General features: G+C 48.1%; 1 protein-coding gene and 1 non-coding gene across 2 annotated transcripts in view; one reads left to right on the forward strand and one right to left on the reverse strand.

The window, feature by feature from the left end:
* DENND3 (DENN domain containing 3) overlaps window positions 1-12,592 on the forward strand; it is a 1,010,513-nt gene that overhangs the window by 500,483 nt on the left and 497,438 nt on the right. The gene's annotated exons all lie outside the window — the stretch shown is intronic.
* Window positions 10,811-10,972, reverse strand: LOC138498948 (U1 spliceosomal RNA). The gene has a single exon (XR_011279037.1). It is a non-coding gene; the product is annotated as a U1 spliceosomal RNA (small nuclear RNA).

A 12,592-nucleotide genomic window follows, 5' to 3' on the forward strand; every position in this document is an offset into this window, starting at 1 on the left:
GGGTAGGTAACCTGGAACACTCAAAACCTTTTGACCTACAACTTCCGCCAACCCCAGACAATCTAGCCCAGGGTGAAGGAGCATGGTAATTGTAGTTTAAAACATTGCGTGTTGCCTCTCCCTGTGCGAGGGAAAAATGCTGTTTATAGTGGTGCGGTGTCAAAAGGGGGCTCTTCTGTGGAATTTGGATTTGATATGATATGATAAGGCATTTACAACACGCCTAAACACAAGTGTTTCAAGGCGCGATTCTCTAAACTTGGTGTATGCTGTACTTGGTTCTCTGTTGCTGGGCTGTAGCAAATGAGAGAAAGTGGCAGGGAAATGGTTGGCTGGATATTAAAGCGGACCTCTTATTAATGCCCAAAACATGAAGTTGTTTCTATGAATGTGAGTTGTACTGCTTCTGATATTTTTCCATCATGACTATATAATGAATTTCTTTATGCATACACCACAGTACCAGCTATTCCCAATACAAGCTGCTGTAAAATACACCATAACACTTTTACACGTAAGAATAATGTACAGTAAAACCTAATGCTTTTTATGTCATATTTCAGTGGGTTTGGACAGTAAATTGCACATTTTGGAGGCCATTTTTCCAAATATTTTCGCGGGGGGAGAACCCCGTCCGCACCCCCCTTCGGGTGGCGTGGGCTCACATGCTAAGCTCGCTCGCTCACAATTCCCCCGGGGAAACTTGCGCCCCACCAACTTTCAAACTCACCAGCCGCCACTGACAAATTCCTAAATTGAACTCTTTGACTCAGACTTTCCTTAATTTTATTTAGGTAGGGAAATCCCACCTTTGCTTAGGGCAAGTTAGGCTTTTTTCTGTTCTGACATTTAAGTTATTAAAGTTGTTTTGAATTTGGAATCTGTTGTTTGTGTCCTTCTTCATGATGCCTTTACCGTAGTAATAACAATCAATTTTTACTATAATATGAAATGCTAAAAAGCTTACTCCTAGGTCCCGTCCACTTTCCTCCATACTTATGGAACATCTCTCCGTCCTGTGGGACGGGACCGGAGCACTTTGTAAAAAGCATCCAAATTTTTTTCAAAAATGTGTCCCTCCTCTCTTTCCTGCGTGGGGCCCAGCACGCGGCCGTAACTCCGCCCACCTTGGCTCTGCCCTGCGCATTGCCCATTAGTCCTTTTCTCCACACGATCGGGGCCGGATGCACTTGCATCCTCGGAAGACTTTCTTCCCTGTTTTCTTATCAGGCTCTCGCTAGCGTTCGTTTACTAGTCTGTCTATGTCTTTTAAACTAGATTTTCCAGACTGTTCATCGTGTCGCCGTCGCTTCGCGAGGGCGGATCCCCATCCTCTTTGTTTAGAGTGTTTGGGTCCGGAACACCGTTGGGACTCCTGTTTTTACTGTGACTCCCTTTCGGTCCGGGCACTTCAACATCGGTCGGAGCGGTGGGAGGAGGTGTTCGGACGAATTCCTCCTTCTCATTTTCAGGCGTTAATCTTTCGGGCCGGGAGGGGCGTTGATCACTCTGTTACTGGGGTTCACCCTGAGGTGCCTGTCGGGCCTAATAATTCTACCAGAGTTTTCTCTGAGGGTCTCCGTAAGGGGCCTGTGTTCACCGGAGTACGCTCCGAGGCCCCTCATCTGGGGGCTGTTTGTAGACCCAGTTCTACTGAATCGTGGGGTACCAGAGCTGGCTCTGAGGCAACTCTTTCGGCTTCCCTCAAAAACAAAACCGGGGTGCGCCCCGAGGTCTTGGCTGGGCTTGAGGTTACCGAACGGATGTTTGAGGCCCGTGCCGATAAGGCTTCTACCGGGCCTAGGTCCGAGGTCCCTCGTACAGAGGCTAAGGCTACCAACAGTTCTGAGGGGCCGGGCAAGGACCTGTCGGTGAAAGCGGTTGCTCACCATTCCCGCTCTTGTGGTGACACAAGATCTGTTGAGGGGGCAAAGAAGAAAGTTTCTTCTTTTACCGTCAGTGCCGAGGCCCTTCCTTCGAAGGCTCAGGTGGCGGTCGGTATGTCGCAGAAACATTCCAGGCCTCATAGTACCGGCTCTGCCGAGGTTCCTTACGTTAAGCCTAAAATTAAGACCCCTGAGCCATCGACAGGGACCCCTGCCTCACTTCCTCACGTGCCACAATTCCCCTCAGATGAGGACAAAATGGCGGCCGTTCCCGCCACGACCACAGCGGTACTACCCCTACAACTACGCCATCGGCCCCTGGTGTAGGGTTTGGTCCTTTGGGTGAACCTAAGGTCCCTTGTGCGCATCCTTACCGGCCGGTTTATGATTGGAACGCCCGGATGCCTCTTCCGCACAATGTTTTGTTGCCCGCGGGGCGGCTCCCTTGATTTATATGGATACGTCGGCGGAGGGGTCGGTGTGGCACCCTTCCTCGTTACGTCCCTGGATTTGTCCACCTCACGAGAGACCTCCTCGGTAAATTTTAAGCGTTTATGCGCACCGACCCCATGAGGGAATATTTCAAAGGGCTTTTCAAGGAGATATGTCCTCCTGCGCCTCCGGCTCCACCCGTTCCGCCGGTGGTCCCGCCGGCGCCTCCCTTGCCCGTGGTGCCCCCCCCTGCGCTTCCGCCTTTGCCACCATTGTCCCCAGTGGACAAGGCAAAGCCTGACACGGCTCAGCAGGATCCTGACCTTTCAGATGACCCTCAAGACGATCAGGACAACAAGGACCTTCCCCGCTCTATCAGAGCTTTCCATGACCGGGTGCTGGACATGATGAGTTTCTTAGATGTTCCGGTGCCCGAGGCACCCGCTCCGCAGGAGGGCGTGCTTTCTGGGGCGTTCACCTTGTCTCCTTTGGAGCGTACCGGCCTGTTCTGGCTGAGGTCCGAAGAGTTTGGGAAAAGCCACACTCGGGACTTTTTGTCAATAAAAAGATTGACGCGAGGTACAGGCTGCATTCTTCGGAAGGAGTGGCCTTGTCGTCTTGTCCGCCTCCCTCCTCCACATTGGTGGCTGCAGCTACGTTGCAATCCAGGCTTGCAGCATCCTCCTCCGCAATGGCTACTCAGGTCTTGGGAAAGGAGGACAAGCTCCTGGACTCCCTATGGAGGAAAATCTTTGCCAATTCGGCCTTACTGCTCAGGCAGGCCAATACAGAATTGATTTTGGTGGGAGCTAACATGCGGATGTGGAGAGGTCTGTCGGAGTTTGAGGAGCACATTCCGGTCGAGAAGTTGGAAGATTTCAGTGGGGGCATTTCCGATGCCAGGTTCTTGGCCCAGAATATCCTGGAGGCTGCGCCTCATCACGTAGACACCTCGGCTCGGGGCCTGATGCTTGGGGTTGATGCCTTGCAGCAAGCGTGGCTGCATGCCACTAAGTGTTCGAAGGAAGTGCAAGACAAGGTTCTGGACCTTGCATTCGATGGTAAGGAGCTTTTTCACTCTTCTACTGATGTAGAGCTCACCAAAACCAAAGATAGCACTCAGACGGCTAAATCATTGTCTGTTCTGGTTAAAGCTTCTTTCAAATCCCAGAGAACGTTGTCGCAAAGTCGACCTTCCTCTGGTTTTAGGGGCTTCCTCGACCGCAAATCTCGCAGAGTGGATACTCCTGCGGGGAATAACCGCTGTAGACAGCAGCGTATGCGGTTTTTCTCCCGCTCCTCAGCCTCCTCATCAGGTTCAGGTGGCACTGCCACCGATAAGCCTGCCAAATGAGGGTTTTCCGCACTCGCACGAGACCCCGGTGGGAGGACGCATTGCGTCTCATTGGGAGGCGTGGCAGACCATCACAGAAGACAGATGGGTCTTGTCAGTCGCTCGAGCGGGTTTCCGCTTACCTTTACCCCCTACCACACCCTTCAACCCTCCTTTTCAGTTGTCGGGCTCGCCCTCCCTCAAAGCCGAAGTTCAGAAACTTTGGGACCTCAGAGCTGTGGAACCCGTTCCCTTTGGGGGAGCGAGGGGAGGGCTTCTAGTCCCGGCTGTTTACGGTGCCCAAACCCAACCAGGCTGGCCTGCGCACCATCCTAGACCTTTCCCAGTTCAATCTTTTCCTACCCCAAGAGAAATTCAAGATTATCACGCCCAGCCAGATACGCTCCTCTTTGCAGATGGGCGATTGGCTCAGCGTTGTGGATCTTCAGGACGCGTACATGCATATCCTGATTTGGAACCCACACAGGAGATATCTCTGCTTCTCTTTGGGAGAGGAGCACTTCCAGTTTCGCGTGCTAACGTTTTGCCTCAGCTCGGTGCCGCGTGTCTTCACGAAGATGTCGGTGATTGCGGCCTATCTTCGTCTCCAGGGTATCCATGGGTATCCGTATTTGGACGACTGGCTCTTATGCCGGCGTGCGCCTCGAGGCCTTGGTGGGGCTTGGTGCTACCGAACGGATGTTCGAGGCCCGCGCGAGTAAGGCTGTTACCGGACCTGGGTCCGAGGTCCCTCGTACAGAGGCTAAAGCTACCAACATTTCTGAGGGTCTGGCAGGGCCTTATCGGTGAAGGTTGTTTCTCACCGTTCCTGCTCTTGCGGTGACACCAGATCTGTTGAGGGGGCAAAGAAGGGAAATTCTTCTTTTACCGGCAGCGCCGAGGTCCTTCCTGAGAAGGCTAATTGGCGGTTGGTATGTCGCAGAAACATTCCAGGCTTCATAGTACCGGCTCTGCCGAGGTTCCTTATGTTAAGGCTAAAGTTAAGACCCCTGATCCATCGACGGGACCCCTGCCTCACTTCCTCACGTGCCGCAGTTCCCCTCAGGTGATGACAAAATGGCGCCCGTTCCCGCCACGACCGCGGCAGCCATTTTGAACGCTACCCCTACAGCTGCGCCATCGGCCTCAGGTGTAGGGCTGGTTTCTGGGCCTTGTGCGCATCCTTATCGGTCAGTTTATGACCGGAATGCTCGGATACCCCTTCTGCACAATGTTTTGTTGCCTGCGGGGTGGGCATCTTTGGTTGATCTGTCCATCCAGATATAGGAGTGGGCCATGCTTCATGGTGTCTGGTTGCTTGCGGTGCACATCCAGGGCCAGCTGAATGTCACAGCGGATGCCCTCAGCCGGCGGACAGTGGTCAGCTACGAGTGGGAGTTGAAGGCAGAGATCCTCTCATGGATTTTCTCGCATTGGGGCACACCGGAGGTGGACCTCTTCGCCACGGCGGTAAACAAGAAGTTTCCTCAGTCCGCCTCCAGAGGGGGGCTGGGAGCCTCCTCTCTTGGGGACGCTCTCGAGATTCCATGGCACAACATGAGAGCTTACGCCTTCCCGCCTCTTCCCCTAGTTTATAGAGCAATTTGGAAGTTGAAGAGCTCTGTCAACTGTTCTCTTCTACTGATAGCTCCGTGGTGGCCAGCCAGGTTTTGGTTTTCAGAACTTCAACACCTGTTGGTGTGTCCACCGATCGGGTTACCAGTAACTCTCGATCTTCTTTACCAAGGGGACCAACAGATGTGGCACCCCTCCCCGCAATCGCTCAACTTGGCGGCATGGTGCCTGAGTTCAAGTCTCTAGAGCGTTTGGGCTTGTCTGCGGATAACATGCGCATTATCCAGGCAGCCAGGAAACCCTCGACCAGATCCCATGGCTCAGGGTCTGTCATTGGTGTTTGGAGAAAGAATTGGACCCGAGGGTGGCAACGATTGACACAGTGCTGTCCTTCGTATCCTCCCTAGCAGAGTCAGGGGTTCATGTTCTGTCTTGCAGGATTTATCTCTCAGCGGTTTCTGCTTACCTCTCTACAGACCACTGTTCTTATTCTTTAACTAACCGGGTGGTGAAGAGACATTTTGCTGGCTTGACACGCATCTACCCTCCAGTTCGTAGTCCGCACCCGCCTTGGGACCTAAATGTAGTCCTGACGGTGCTGTGCCATAAACCCTTTGAGCCAATGGCTACGTTTGACCTCAACACAGCCTGGTTGTCCGAAGAGCTCTTAAGTTCTACCTGGACAGGACTTCCGAGCTTCGGAGTTCTTCCCAACTTTTTGTGACTTTCGGTAAACCTCAGGGAAGGCCAGCGTCTAAGGCATCTATTTCCAGATGGATTGCCGCCTGTATCACAGAGTCTTTCACCGTCCAAAAGCTGAAACCTCCAAAAGGTATCCATGCACACCTGGTGCGGGGCAAGGCAGCTGCGGTTGCTTTTCAGAAGTATGTTCCCTGGGAGTCCATCGCTAAAGCGGCTACTTGGGCCTCCCCATCTGCTTTCTGTAAGCATTACTGCCTCGATATGAGCTCTAGAGCTGATGCTCAGTTTGGCCAGGCTTTGCTGAAGAACCTGTTTCAGTAAGGGGTATTTCCATCCACCCATAGTTCCTGTTGGGAGTGCTTGGGAATCTCCCATAAGTATGGAGGAAAGGGGACGGGACGTAGGAGTATTACCAGGTTACTCACCGTAGTGACCACCTTACGCCTAGTCCACAGTCCCCTTTCCTCCATACGCCCGCCCGCCGTCCCCTCTGATAAGGTTCCTCTGTTATTGCTAATGGGTCTTTGACCCTGCGATATAAAAGGACTGATGGGCGATGCACGGGGCGGAGCCAAGGTGGGTGGGGTTACGGCCGCGTGCCGGGCCCCGCGCAGGAAAGAGAGGAGGGACACATTTTTGAAAAAAATGTGGATGCTTTTTACAAAGTGCTCCGGTCCCGTCCCACAGGACAGAGAGATGTCCCATAAGTATGGAGGAAAGGGGACTATGGACTAGGAGTAAGGTGGTCACTACGGTGAGTAACCTGGTAAATTGTAACCCATAGTATATATGACATTCTTATGCTATCCCATTGTAAAAAAAAAGTACAGTTCTCAAGGATGATTTATGACCAGTGAAAAATGATAGTGCATGGCCAAAGAAACATTGTTTTGATAAAATATAGATTATTATTTCATGCAGTTCCTACATATTACACACTTTTTAATATTTCTTTTGAAAATGTAATTTTGTAATTTCAAGCAAATTAACAGATTTCTGCTTCAACTGACATAATATCACTCTGTGTGTGACCTTGCTTTTCCTTCCATCTATGGCTAACTCTTCCCACATTTGACAGCATGATAGGGAAAAAGAACCCTTATATTTAGTTTATGGTATATTTCACATTTTCATTTCTATAGGATTAACTATATAAATATATTCTCCCAGACCATCAAAAGAGAACAGTTCTACAGAGCCATTGAATTCCTATTGTTCTCTACTACAATGTTAAGTTCACCACCTAGACATCTCTCAATGGTAAATCCTCTCCAGCTAGTTTTAGGCAACATTTTTTGCATCTATTAACTATAACCGGAAAGTCTAGCTGTAAAAAATATAAAATTCAGATCATGTTCCCATTCCTCCCTGTCTTCTGCCTTACACATTCTTTTTTTAGCTTCAGACAATTTCTTACCTATCCTTGACTTTCAGAAAGCCATCAAATTAGCAAATCATTTTAGAGCTTTGCCAAATGCTTCTCTTTTTCAAACACCATATATCTGATGGAAACCCTAGGATGTGATCGCACAATGCTCATCAAGTAATATACTGCAAGTTTTATCTGTCTCGGGAGGATAGCTTAGGGGCAATGTGCTCGCCTTGGAAGCAAGACGACACGGAGCAACATAAGTTCGATCCCTGGGTACGCGCTTAGAAACCTCTGGGTATTAAGCGCGTTATAAATAACATATATCATATCATATATCTCTCCAGCCTCTAAAATTCCTGTATTTCCTCTGATCAACTGGCATCACTTGTACAAATATACCAGTATTCTTGGATAGGGTTTTATTTATTTATTTGTGACATGAGTCAAGTTACTCAGCGGATTGGCTTTAACCTCTGAACCCATTTTCTGTATTGGCAGTGTCAGATGCTCGTCATTATTCGCTGCATTCCTTCTCAGATGTGGCAGTCTCTCTGAGGCTTTGTCATAAACATTGTTCCTTTGTAGATTTTGGTATCAACATCTGCATTCCTCCACCCATCTTCCCTTCCAAGGTAAGATCTTTGAGAAAGTAATAGCAGCACACTTCTCCGACACATCAATGCTAACAAATCCCTTCAGTTTTCACAAGCTGGGTGCAGACTTGGATGCAGCACAGAAATGGCTACCATTTTGGTGAACGATGATGCCACTAACATCCTCAACGATGGCCATGCTTGCCTTTTGGTTCTCCTCAACATCTCGGCCATGTTCCACACAGTAGACTGCCAGATGCGCGCCTACATTCTACATCACTGCATGGTAATCGGAGAGCCCAATCTCAGCTAGTTCCAATCTTATCTCGTCAACTGCCTTCAATTCATGTCAAATGGATTCCTCCTGAGCACCAACTCTACCCATCACCTGTGGAGTCCAGCAAGCACCCATACTGTTCTCCCTTGATCTCCAGACTTAACATGGAACCCCTTAGAATCCTCCTGGCTCCAAGCAGCACTGACATCCACCAATATGCAGATGACGCACAGCTCTCCCTCAAGATCTCCTCCATCAAAGACACCCACGGGCTCAAAGTCTCCCTCACAGTGATCCAGTCCTGGAGGACCAGGACTTACCTGAAGCTCAAATCCTTCAAGATTAAGTTCCTACTGCTAACCGACAACAGCGAACACTCTTGACATCTGGACCTAACTCTCCACTATGAACCTTGAGGGCTTCACATCCCAACTGACCACCTTCACCAATTCCCTCAGTATTTAACGGAAACCAGTGATGATAATGGTATGAAAAAAATACAAGGCATTTTTCGATGGTGTGAAAACAGCGTTTTCCTTTAACAAATAACTTCATCGCTGACATTAACTAATGCTATAACAGTATCCTATTCAGTCAGCGACAATTGTATTTTAGGTTTTGCCTTTGGTGTCAGGTTTCAGATTCAGAGGCTGTCGAGACATATTACAGCACCTCCCAGGTAGAACACAAAATGATGCACGCTGAATGGAAGCATACTTGATTTAAATGCAACGAACTGCTCTAAAAATCCACTAAACACTTGTGTGTAGTTGTAGCTTTGCGCCACTAGAGAGAGATGTTGCTTAACATAACAAAGCATTGTTAAACTACACAAAGCAATGCCCAGCAGAAGAGACTACAGATTAACAAGAGGTACGTAATGTGTACAGTGTCATTACCTCTAGCAGTGATACTTTTGTTTTTGAGAACTCAGTGCATGTATTTTGATGTACACGCAAAATCTGTTCGTGTTTCTAGGATGTTTTTGCCCGATGTTACTTCCAGTCTTCCACACCCAGGAGACCATTTCTAATCATGCTGCAATTCCCGTCCGTGGTGAAGTTAGCGGGTTATATTTATGGAACAATGAAAACGCTAACCCCATTGTCTGGATAGGCGCCTGTTGTAACTGATTCCTTTATTTAGATGGCAGAAGGGTCGTAGGAGACACATAAAATCTGGGGGGGACAGGGGACACCTTGGGGACTTTGCTGTTTTTAAATGTATTTATTATGTTTTAGTCAAAGAACTCGACTTTTCACAAAATTAAAATAGCAGTACGTATTAAATTACATATATCATCACTGTATAAAGCAAGAGAAAAGAATAAAAGAAAACAGAAGAAAATTAAGAAAAAGAAAAGCAGTTCAGAGTATACAATCCTTCAATTTCTCACTTCAGAAGGTTCAGTTCTCATACAAATGTTACCACTTCCCAGGTTTTGAAGTCTGGGTCATTAGCACTTCAAATGGCAATTTGCTTTTCAAAGCCCCACGTTTAATTCTCAGTGCGTACCTATGCCTAAGTAAACAGAATCACAAAATAAACCTATTTTTAAAAGATTTTAAACATGGGCTGGTTCAGGTCTGCTTTTTTGACGAGCATATACCATGTTCACTTTTTGGTGTAAATTAAAAGTTTTGCCGATTATGTATATCTGCAAGATACATGTCTGTGCCAAACAATGCTCTCAGGCAAGTGACTTTATCACAGTCCCTTCCTGGGTTTGTCTATGGGCCTCACTACCAGATTCGCGGTAATGGAAAAACAATGCCGTAAGGCAGGCTTGTCCAACCTTTTTGAATGTGGGGCCGAAGCATTAACTTTTTGTCACCCAGTGGGCCGGCGAGCCAAAAGTCAACAACCTCACCCAAAGCAGTATATTAAAAAGCGATATTGTGTGACCTTTGACACAATAGCATCACAGGCAGTGATAGCCATGCAGTCCCAAGGATAGCTTTTGGTGTCATGGGCAGTGATCAAAGGTTAGTTGCTTGTGATTTCTTTCAGTGTCTATGTGTTAATATTTTTCTGAAATAGTGGGGGCGACCGAGCGTAGTGAGGGAGCTACAATGTTCTAGGGAGGGTTTGGGGAGGATCCCCCCCAAGAATTTTTTTTCAAATATGGGGTTTAAATGGTGCATTTTACAGCAGAAAATGTGACCAAAAAGCCATAAGTGTACAATCAGTTCTAAAGGGGAACATGAAAATTCCATGTCACCAACAGCAGAAAAGAACATTTTACAACACAACACATTTTAATGATCAATGTGTCCACAGTGTAAGACAGCACTGTCACTGATGTAACACATTGTCATGCTGGTTGTACCCAACATATGCCTCTGTAGCAACATGTCTATGCTGGCTGTTCCCAATTTACGCCAGCATTGTCCTGTACAAAGCATGATTGATGCTGCCTGAGCATGTGCAGTGTGCCCAATACATATGGCAGCTTATCTCTGTAATACACATTACTTCTGTGGTGATGAAAGAAGCATAATTCAATTCAATAGATAAAATGTTGAAAAGCGATCACCCAAAGGTGAACCTAATTGAAGAAACGCAATGTGAGCACAATCTAAAAGTATGCAACCTAGCAGGCCTAGTGCACACTTTACCTTTTCTTTCACCAATAAATCGGGGGGGAGAGCGCGAACGCAGTCCCCCACTACCAGAAATAATGCAGTCGTGTATCCCGCATTTGGGAACATAGCAGGGGTCAGCAAATCCGATGTGCAATGGGTAAGCCTCACCCTGGGAGATCTGCCCTTGAGATCACATTCTCCCCTGCCAGCTAAGTATGAGTTGCATGCAAGAGGGCAGGGGTTGGGTCAGTTCTGGGAAGCCCTGCTAAGCGAGGGTGAGAAGGCAGGCCCTGACCCAGCCCCAACCCCCCAATCCCCGGAAGCTCTGAGCGTCTGCAGAGCTGCCTGTCCCGCGTGTAGGGGGAAGCTCCAGCAGGCAGAGCCCAGCAGAAGAGCAGATTGTAGCGCAGTTCCTTTCTCCCATCAGGTGCTGCTCGGCCCGAGATTTGTATAAATAGCAGGATGGCTTGAGCAGGCCTGTTGCAGTCTGCCCACTGGCCTGTCAGCCCCACACGGGCCCATGGCCCTCCTGAGCGTAGCTGCTCAGCGCTGGCCCCATTCACACCATCATAATCATCCTGGACCTCGACGCTCCACCACCCCTGAATCTCAGAGTTCTGCTCAATGACAATGCTGAAGCTTTGACATCTTTGCTGTAACCATATGCCGTGTTGTGTCAGCCGAGCCTGCACAGCGCCAAAGGCAAGTATTCCCTTGTCAGGGCCCAGAGGTCACTGAGTCTTCCAGTGCCATCCACTTGGCACGGCCTACTGTTCCCAGCGTTTTCTACCCACAAATCAGCACCACTGCCAAACAGAACTGCATCATTGGGGCCCATCGCTGCTGCTCTCCGACTTGACCCCAGCCCAGCGCAAAGGCACCCATGCTTCTGGTCTGATGTTGGAAAGCCTGGCTCTGCTGAGATCCGAAAGACAAGAACTAAGGTATTTTGGGAACATAGTACTATTGTTTTTTGTGTTGCAACTGTATCAGCTCACACCTCTCCTGAAGGGTGTAGGCTGCCCTCAGACTGCGCTACCAAAAGAGTGAAAATAAGTTATACCTGTTGGGCTTGCCTGTTTCACTTTTATGATTGGGATCACTGCTGCATGGGTATTAAGCACGTTATAAATAACCTATCATACCACTCGTATTTTCTCCAGAGCTGCAGCAACTATTCGAAGTGTACTCCGATCCATTTTGTGAACAAACTCAATCCACTAACAAACGAAAACTTTGGTTCCCATTGATTTGGATTTGGATTTTGTTTCCTTTCTATACATTTCTGGAGAGCATTTTTTGAAAGGTTGTTCTTGAGTGTGTAGATTATTTGCTATTGCCCACTTTTGCTGAATGGCAATTTCGACAAAACATTTTTTTGCCGCATTTTTTTACGCTTTTTTACCAAAAAAATATAGATGGTAATTTTGGGTAAGGTATATAGAAAGTGAGGGTGCAGGGGTTCTGCCACCGGTTTTTGTGGTAAAAAAAGCAATAAAATTGACCCAAATGAATGTGGCGAAATTGGCATTCGCCATAAAAAAGGCAGAGAAAGTTTATTGATACGATTATTTATGTGTCCACAGGTCAATCACAATCATGGCTGGGATTTGTAAGGGGGCCATGGTGATTGAATCGGGTTTACTGGTGAAAGGATGGTGATCCAGCACAGAGCGGCTCCTTTTGTGCCAATGTTTCCAAGTCTCCCCCCAAAAATATTGTGACTGATGATGCTGATAGCAGTCTAGAATTCTCATTTGTCTTGTTCTTTTATGTGTCCCAAATAGAGCACAGAGGAGTTTTGCGCACAGGCACATTTTAAAAAAAAAATGTAATA

This window comes from Ambystoma mexicanum, chromosome 5q (genome assembly GCF_040938575.1).
Source record: "Ambystoma mexicanum isolate Mex_15411 chromosome 5q, UKY_AmexF1_1, whole genome shotgun sequence".
NCBI lineage: Eukaryota > Metazoa > Chordata > Amphibia > Caudata > Ambystomatidae > Ambystoma > Ambystoma mexicanum.